General features: G+C 35.3%; 1 long non-coding RNA gene across 3 annotated transcripts in view; it reads left to right on the forward strand.

Moving 5' to 3' along the window:
• Positions 1–10097, forward strand: part of LOC135970958 (uncharacterized) — a 44839-nt gene that overhangs the window by 27233 nt on the left and 7509 nt on the right. For 2 of the 3 annotated variants that reach the window (XR_010586909.2, XR_012434964.1), the window contains one exon: positions 9458–9631. The exons of the other annotated variant lie outside the window; for it this stretch is intronic. This is a non-coding gene — a long non-coding RNA (uncharacterized lncRNA). The remainder of the gene's footprint in view (positions 1–9457; positions 9632–10097) is intronic. 3 annotated transcript variants of the gene reach the window in all.

A 10097-nucleotide genomic window follows, 5' to 3' on the forward strand; every position in this document is an offset into this window, starting at 1 on the left:
TATTATTGATCTAAAACTGACTTGGTCAGGCCAATCTGATGTGTTGGGGGACTAATCTAGATGGCTCCAGGCTGCACCCCTTCTGTTTAAGCTTGTTGGAAGTAGACACTAGCATTCTTGGCAGAAACCTCTCCACATATTATAAAAAAAGCTACAGTGAGAGCTCTAGGTTAATTTTAAATCAACTGTGTAAACATTACTAGCATCAACAATATTCATCACATGGCAAAGTTATCATGTTTACATACACACACATGCATATATTTTCTAATAAAATTGAATTGATTATGACTCATAATGGATACCAGTGAAATTCCAGGAATGCTGCTTTAACCAGTGGAACATAATGGAATCAGTTTTCACAGCCTCCCTTATCTCTACTCACAGAAACCTCTACCTTTCTTTCCCAGTGCAATTCCTCTCAAGGCAGCATGGCATGCTATCACAGAGGGAATGTTATTCTAACTTGTTTACATCCTTGAGGGTGAGGGTCAAGGGCTCCAAGTATGTTTTCCTTCTCCCAAAGAAAGAAAGGATGAGGAAAATGGAGTTTTGTGGAACTCCCTGGTGTTTCCACACATGCCATGTGGCTGTATACAAAATAGCAAGGCTTTCATCTCTCAGACATCCGTGCTTACTTCCTGTCTTCCATGCACTGCTGGTATCTGGCCCTGAATCTAAGAGCTCCTCTGAATGTAAAAGGATTCTATTGTATTTTCTGTCATCTCTGTTCTTGCTTGAGCCCCACTGATGTTGCCACAGCTCAGCAGTCAGCTGCTCCCACAATGAGAGCCTGTCTCTTCATCTTGCAATTTCCTGTTCTCCATTCTCCATTACCAAGATGCAACAAAGGGAATTCATTAAAAGAGTTAAGTGCTTGCTTATTATCTGAGGGGGGAGGGGACAAATTTAGCTATTTTTGACCACAGAGGTCTTTCACAAGAGCCACTGAAGTCAGATCTTTCCTCAGTTAACAGTAATCATAAAGAGTCACCCCCAATTTCTACTGATCACCTTATTATGCCACTATAGGATGAGCAGAAGAGTAACTATGGGTTTTTGCTATTATTTAAAAATCAAAAACATATTAAGTAATAATCTGAAGGACTCAGTGTCTTCTTTGTTCTTTGCTCACTTATGTGCCACTTGTATTGTCACTGAATTTCTTGGTAAGTTCTAAATATTAAAAGCAAATACGGCTGACACATGATTACCAACATTCCTGGAAAGCAAGTCAAATAACTTATTTATTAACTTCATCAAGTGCAGTTAGTAACAGAGTAAAATCCTTTAATCCAATAACAGTAAAAAAAAAAAAAAAAAAAAACTCTAATACCGGCCAGGCACGGTGGCTCACGTCTGTAATTCCAGCACTTTAGGAGGACAAAGTAGGTGGATCGTCTGAGGTAAGGAGTTCAAGACCAGCCTGGCCAACATGGTGAAACCCTGTCTCTACTAGAAATACAAAAATTAGCTGGGCATAGTGGCGGGCGCCTGTAATCCCAGTTACTTGGGAGCCTGAGAGAGGAGAATTTCTTGGACCCAGGAGGCAGAGGTTGCAGTGAGCCAAGGCCGTGCCATTGCACTCCATCCTGGGCAACAAGAGCGAAGTTCCATCTCAAACAAACAAACAAACAAACAAACAAACAAACTCTAATACCTACTAATGTGCAGAAGGAAACCCTAGCTTATTTCTAAAAAGACATCGAACCCATATATTTTAAATAAATGCATCAGTGTGTAGAAAGGTTATTTTCTTCTTTTATTCATACAATTAAGTTGTCCATTTTCTATAAAATTCAGTCAAGCTACATGATTACATTTACATCCCAGATTTTGCAAATGCATGGAGTGAAAAAAAAAATTAAGCAATTGAGCTGAGATTTTTTAAAAATCAAAGTGCATCCTTATAACGATAAAATTGAATACATTTTGTAATGCTCCTCTCTGTGTACTTCCGTGGAAGACTGAGCATGCCTTTTAGTTTTATTGCCCAGTAGGAGGATAACCTGCAACAAATATGAAATCTGAAAGATGTAACCATCAACTTTGATAGTCATTAGAACTGATCTAAAACTGACTTGTTCAGGCCAATCTGTTGTGTTGGGGGTCTAATCTGGATGGCTCCAGGCTGCACCTCTTCTGTTCAAGCTTATTGGAAATAGACACTAACATTCTTGAGAGAAGCTTCTCCACATATTATAAAATAAGCTCCATTAAGAGCTCTAGGTTAATTTTAAATCAACTGTGTAAACATTACTAGCATCAACCATATTCATTACATGTCAAGGTTATCTTGTTTACATACACACACGCATATATTTTCTAATAAAATTGAATTGATTATGACTCATAATGGATACCAGTGAAATGAAATCTGAAAGATACATTCATCAACTTTGATAGTCATTGAAATTTAATTTGATAAACGATCACATTCTTTTGAGTTGTAGAATAACTCTTGGGTTAGTGTCTAGTTGTCAAGAGTTCTCCTTTTCTGGAAACTGTGAGATGTGACAGCATCTTCCTAAAAAGTATATTTATTTGTTTAATCTAGCTCCAGTTGGTGTCTGTTACCACAATAAAATGAAACTTAACTAATACTTTAAGTCTACTTTTGTCAACTAATACCTTATGTATGCCTTAAGCATATATATTTTCACATTGTAAACATTAATATCTATTTACATTTCTCCTGCCTACCAACAAGTGTAGAACAAATATTTTTCTCTGAAAATTTGCAGTCAGATTAAAATGTTTGCATTAACCATAATGACACAAAATTTCAAGTATCCATTCAAAATTTCTAGTATCCATTCCGAAAATGTCTGATTTAATATTACAGTTTACCAAAATAATATTGCTGAGAGAATATGTCCTTAATCTAAATATACAGAAGGTATTCTGTCAAAATATAATGAACTTAGTTTTAAATACATTCGAGTATTATATTTTAGGCAACTATATTCCTAGAAAGCTCATTTCTACTGCTCAGTGTACCACATTAATGTTCAATAATTCAGTGCTCTAGCAATGTAAAAAGATAGTTGCTAAAGAACAAAATATTGTAAATATCAGCTCAGCATTTTAAATATTGTTACACGTCTAAAACAGAGCTTTTTAACAATATAGTTTCTCCAAAATGTTCATAATTTTTTCTTAAATGTACAATCTCTTGCCCTTTTACAACTGAGGAGTAATATCCGCTTCCATAGCGACACTTAGGCCATATCAAAATAGCATTTTACAAGTGAAGAATTAAGTTAGTGGTACCATATCTCATTTACTGTAACGAAAGCCATATATTGAAAAATTTGTCTTATTCTAGGATAAAGTAGCAGGTGTTTTTGTCCTTTGCTCCCTTGCAAGATTGTCAGTTTCCTTGGATCTTGGAACAAGAAACACATAATATTCAGTCTCAGGCTTATCATGGATACTCCATAAAGTTGAATGAAAACCTACCTCTCTGGGAGGCTAATGAAGAACAGATGTAGGCAAAAACAAGATGGTGATGTTAGGAGAGAAGTCAAAAGCTAAAATAATATTAGTGGGAGTAGAGAGAATGAAAGAAAAATACCAGTTGTCAGCTTAAATGGAGTCGGTGGATATAACTGAACAGCTGATAAAGTAGAGAGGAAGGAAAAGGACGACTTGCAATCTCATTTTCTCTCTTTAGGTTACAGCTGTGATTTTAGTTGAAATAAAATGTGTTTCCCATTTTATAAAGAACGTCAGACCTACAGGTTTTTAAAATCACACTGGAAGCAGTTACAAAGAGTATTTATGTCTTAGGCAATATGACAATGAAAATTCACTATTACTCAAGTTTAACTAACAGCAGCATGTTTGATTCTCTGCTAATCATTTCTTTCTTTTTGGTTTTGGTTGTTTTAATATAGGTTAACACTGCATTAAACTTCAAATTCTGGTAATCCTGAAGCTAAAATACAGCTCTTGGCTATACTTGTCCCATTTTACACAATTTTATCAATGACTGCAATTCCTGGAATTTGCAGTTGAAACGTTATCTTTTATCCTTTCCACCCCATTTTTGCTGTTCTTAGTTTTGTTTTTTATGTGTACTAGCTAACTAGCTAGGGATGAAATAATAAAGATCTTTGGCACAACAAAGCTAGACAAAGTATTCTTTAAAGGTAATTTGCCCAAGCGATTAAGAATATGTGGAGAAGTATTTATCCATTTGGTACCTGCTGGTCAATTTACTTAGTGGTGCGATTATGGTTATTGCTTAATGGAGAACAGCATGGTTCCAAAGGCACAGTTGCTATTTTACTCATTAAAAATTGGTTAGTTTGAATTTAATTATAAAATCTCTACTCGATTATCTATCACTCAATGTTTGGTCATAAAGTGCAGTCTTAAATCACCGTTTCTCCAAGCGGTTTCCTTGGACTCTCACAGCCAGGCAACACTGTGAGCTAAGAAAGATTCCTTGGGTAGGCGAGTTGGTGAAACTGCTTATTGTATCACACTCTTGGAGACAAACAATGCTCATTAAAATGTTAATAGCTCTGAAAAATCCTGCAGTATAGAAGTTTCATTTATTCATCAAATTTTTTATGTATCTGTTTAACTCCCCAGGAACTGGTATTTTATGCAATATATTTTGTGAAAATAAGGTTTCAGTCAGTTATTCTGAGATGATTCTAGTAATTATACAATATTATTCTTCTTTATATAGCTTCTTAACCTATTCTGGGTTACATCCACTTTAGAAGTGGATGAAGAATATAAATGTTTTTAGTTAGAAAAAGCTATATAGACATATGGACATTAAATTTTATATAAAATGCAAGAAGTTACATCTTATTTAAGGATACTTAAAATCCACCATTGGCTCTATTTTGAGAAAACTTGAACCTTTTGGTTCGCTTACAAATTTAGCTTCCTTTTAGGGACTGTTATCATAAGGTATATTTAGCTGTTGACAACTTAAATTTTGCAAAGTTTTGCAACTGCCCGTTGTTTAATGTGAATGTGCCTCTCACGTTTGTCATGGTCCTTTTGAATCACACTGTAAGTGAAAAGTTACAGATATTATCAAATAACCAAGAACGAGGAAGCCAAGGTTGCTTTACCCTGCTTGTTTGTATTCTAAAATAGAGTATTTAGAACACAAAATCTTAAATGCATTTCTTTAGTGGATGAAGTTCCAAGATATATTAGAATGTCCTTATTCTGTTTATATCACTGATATTTAAAAGTATAATATTGAGTCAGTTTAACAGTCTGTAAAACATTTCTTAGTGCTCTGTTGTAGCCAAAAGAAATGCAGATTATATTTAGTTTGTGTACAGTCTATTTCAAACATATGTATAGGAATGTAGTACTTTTAGCTTTTCTATTACTTTCCTTTTTCTTCCATGTAAGTTAGGATGGTGTAAATATATAAATAGATGTTGCTTTGCAATTTGATTTAAATCTCTGTGTCTATGTCCTAACTGAATCAAAAGCCTTTTTGGAAATTACCAAATTCTCTCCAAGATAATGTACAGAAAGATATTTCTGCATTGGTAATAAAAATTGAAACTTTATTTCAAACGTTTTTCATTTGATTTCTTTTGCATTAAGATCTTATTGCTCAAAGTGTTTTTGAAAATTTTTTCTTCTTTATTTTTTGAGACAGAGTCTTACTCTGTTGCCCAGGCTGGAATACCGTGGCATGATCTCAGCTCACTGCAACCTCCGCCTCTGGGGTTCAAGTGATTCTCCTGCCTCAGCCTCCTGAGTAGCTGGGATTATAGGCATGCACCACCACGCCCAGCTAATTTTTGTACTTTTAGCAGAGACGGGGTTTCACCATGTTGGTCAGGCTGGTCTCGAATTCCTGAGCTAATGGTCCACCCCCCTTGGCCTCCCAAAGTGCTGGAATTACAGGAGTGAGCCACTGTGCCTGGCCTCCTCTTTTTTATAATAGTCACCATAGTAATATAAGGAATTATTACATTAAAAACCCAAACAGATATACTTATTTGACCCGAATATTTTTTTTTAAATATTAATATCACTTTAATTCTATTACATCTTGCTGTTAAGATTTTGACTTTTCTTACACCAGTGAAGATGAGAAAATGGAAACAAAGAATATTAGGTATTATTAAGAGTTAATATACTCATAGTAGATCTCGTTTAATTTTTAAAACAAAGCAGAGTGAATGTTTTAATTTCCAATTTATATCTAATTTTCAGAGGCTAATATATTTCCTAGGGTCACGTAGCTAGAATATTGTAGAGCTAAAACTTGAACCCAGAGATTCTGATTGAGAAAATAGCTATGTTTTTATTTTTTAATAATTTTGAAATAACTGGCAGAGCAAGTATCTGAGGAGAGGTTGTTAAAATAAGTAAGAATTTGCCTTTAGAGAAGCATATTCCTGAGGTTAAAAGCACAGTAAACTTTATAGGTGGGAACTAAACAATGAGAACACTTGGACACAGGGCATGGAATATCACACACCGGGGCCTGTCGTGGAGTGGGGGTATGGGGGAGGGATAGCATTAGGAGATATACGTAATGTAAATGACGAGTTAACGGGTGCAGCACACCAACATGGCACAGGTATACATATGTAACAAACCTGCACGTTGTGCACATGTACCCTAGAACTTAAAGTATAATTAAAAAAAAATAAAAATGAAAATAAATTTTAAAAACAGCACAGCAACTTGAATTAGTTTGGACAGTAAACAGAATTAGGTTTCTTCTTTTAACTTTGGTGTAGAACTCTTTCCTCTGTTTTATTTTGCTGTCATCCATCTCCTAGGCTCTAGATCCATGGCATGTCTTATAGAAATATATTAACATAGCTTTTAATGCATTTTATACACACACACACATACACACACACACACACACACACACACACACACACACACACACACACACTTTTATATCTTTTCTAAAGTGAATCCATTCCCTCACCTCAAATGTGAAAGACCTTAAGTGGTTGGCCTAGTTTGGAATCTTGTCTCTTGTATAGTTGCTGAGTTCACACCTGCTGCTTCTCCATCTGCTACAATTTTAGATCAGTAAGACCTTCTTGAAATATGTGGAAAATGTCAAACATACTCCCAAAAAAGTGCTGTCTTCTTTTAAGCTGATGGTGTCCTGAGATGACTGAGGTTTTTTTTTTTTTTTTTCTAACGATTAGCACTCACCTCTTTTTTTTTTTTTTTCTCTAGTGACCTACAGTCTCTTTATTTAAGGGATCAAGACAACTTGGCCATGGTTTAAAGAACAGAGAAATAACATTTCGAAAGTAAATGTCATGGTACTTGATAGTAGTCACTTGAAAGGTCATCTATTCTATACTTGTAAGAAATTAATTGTATACCTAAATGATATAATAATTTTCAGCCATTAAAAAAATTTAGTGAATGTACAAATGGGTTTCTTTTCATCTCAATCTTAATATATCTAGTATAACAAATTTTGTGTTTAAGAATAACATCTAATAATATGTTTGCACATTCATGCAGATATTTACTCTGACCAAGATTCTACTAGCCATTGTACTGTAAGGGCTCAAAAATGTAATCAGAAAAGAACTTGATGAAGTTACATTTGTATAGGTGTACTGGTGGTTCTTAACTTAAATATTAAGTTCTTATTTTTTGTGCTAAATATTTAGATACGGAATTTTGTGTTTGTTTTCTTAGACATTTATATATATATTTTTTATTGTACTTTTCTTAGATTACTTAAAAAGTACCTTGTTTCCCACAGCAATAAGGAAGTTGCAGGGGTAATATAGTGGCTCAAAGCAGCAGGAATTAGTGAATCCTAAATTTGTTATATAAGAAAACTGCCCACATTTAAATGAGAGCATTATTATACTTCCAGTGTATGCTGGGGTTTAGTGTTAATATTTTGTGTTCCTTTTATAGATATATTCTGGAATGTATCTATAGGTTTAGGATGGAATTCACCAGTAATAGTTTTCGTAGCAGTAAAGAATTATTGGTCAAAGGTTTGTTTTGATTCTATCCAAAATGGCATGGCGCCATGTAATTTTGGCTGTTCGCTTATTTATAAAATAAAGACATTGGACAGCTATAAAGTTACGTGACTCTTTGATCATCAGACAACCTGCAGCTTCGGGGTTCCACTGGGGCAGGGCTTCTGTATCACTGGAAAGGGCTGATGGGGACAAAAGGAGGAGATGTGTCTTCTGGGAGAGCTGTCAGCACTAATGGTTTGCTAGACCCTGATAAATAGAACTGCTCAGACTGATTTTTCTTCCTACATCTCTGTTAGATCCTAAATCCTGATTTGGTCTCACTCTAATTTTTTTTTGTACCTTTTAACAATCCAGGCTGTTTTGAACTGTACTCTCTTTGCTGTCACTTGGGGAATCTCCCTATGGCAATCTCACTCACAACTCCTGTCTAAACTGAACAGTATGAACACATCCACCAAGAAGAAAATTAATTAGGTAGCCACAGGCAACAGAAATACAGTCACGATTCCACCTAGAAACCTAAACTTTTTCAAATGTATGCTTTGAGGATTTTCAGAATGCACAGTGCCAATCAATTTACTTCCTGGAATTTGTATGTTTGAGTGCTTTGATTTTTCCCTGAAGGAAAACAAAACAGAGTGAACTGAAATGTGCGAAGTAGTTTAGAGAATGCAAGGCCCAAGTATCTGGCAAAATAGCATTTTTCATATTTCTGCTTCACCTTGGCCTCAGATATGTATGGAAACATTTGGTTCTAAACAGAATTCTCAACAGCAACACCAACCTTTCCTAAAAATGTAAAATTTCTCAAAGTCTCAAAGCATGGTAAGAGTGTTGCTTATTCTTTTGCCAAATGCCTGTGAGTCAAGGCTGAAATTTTGGGCTAGTTGATATGGTGATAAGGTATTTTAAGTAGAGCTTATTGTTAATCTCTTTAGGATGCTAGTCTTTTGGCCTATAGTCTAATTTTAGTCTTGCCAATTCACAGAAGATTCCAGAATCTCGCTACTAAACCCCTGACTTGGGTAGGGGTGGTACTGTTTGCTGTCAGACTTCCCTAACCCTGCCTGGGTGAATAGCACTTGTTTCCCTATTCTCAGTGCTGCTTCTCCTGCATGCTTCTAGCTCCTTCTTGCTAGACCTTTAGCATACTGTCATTTGTTGCATGGTCTCCCTGTTGTTGTCTATACCTGGACTTCTTCCCAGCATTTCCTTCTTCCCATAGATGAGTAAATTTCTAAAGGTCTTTTCTCCTAACATGTCTTGTACTACAAGCACCTGAGTCTTCTATACGTGAATATTGTGGGATGCCTTCACCGTTTGTACAGATTATTCCACTGGGCCTTTCTCCTAAAGAAAAGAAATGATTTTAATTCTGTCACTGGGTAGGCAGAGCTTGGAACTTTGGTTAGATGCTTCTAGAAACACAGAAGAACTGACAAACTGTACCTGTCTATTCTGCCCATCCTGTGCAGGGCCTGCACTAAAAGGGAAAACACCGTAGTTTATTCAGTACTCCATCACGAGGATGTCATGGGACTGCCACTATTTCTTCCTCGGAAAAGATACCAGTTGTGAATACGTCTTTGACTACAGGGAATTACGATTTGGAAGGCTGCCATTTGACTGTCATGTTTTTAAAAGAGCTGGTCGGTAGTAAGCTGCTATTTAATATTAAAATAGGAAAAAATAAATGCATAATAATAATAATGATCACGAACAATAACAGTAACAAAATGGGTTCTTTCTACAGACATTGAAAACTATGTGATCTTTGTGTTGCTCTTATAGATTTGGCTACTAAGAAACTTAGATCTAAGAGTAGGATATAACTACATTATTCTGTACCGTATTCTCAGTAGTCTCATTTCCCCATTATACATGTAAATGATTTCTCACTTACAAAAAATTTAGCTTTATTTCATAGTCCAGTGCAATTTTTTGTTTGTTTGTTTTGTGGTTTGCATGTTTATTTTAAGCCAGATCTGAGTTTTTTGTGGGTAAGTGGAATACAAATAAAAAATGCATTCAGAAGTCAGAAAGATACAGATATCAAGTGTATAAGATTAGCTATCAGCATTTTCATATTGAACACATTCCATAATTACACATGAC

The sequence above is a fragment of the Macaca fascicularis genome, chromosome 5, assembly GCF_037993035.2.
Source record: "Macaca fascicularis isolate 582-1 chromosome 5, T2T-MFA8v1.1".
NCBI lineage: Eukaryota > Metazoa > Chordata > Mammalia > Primates > Cercopithecidae > Macaca > Macaca fascicularis.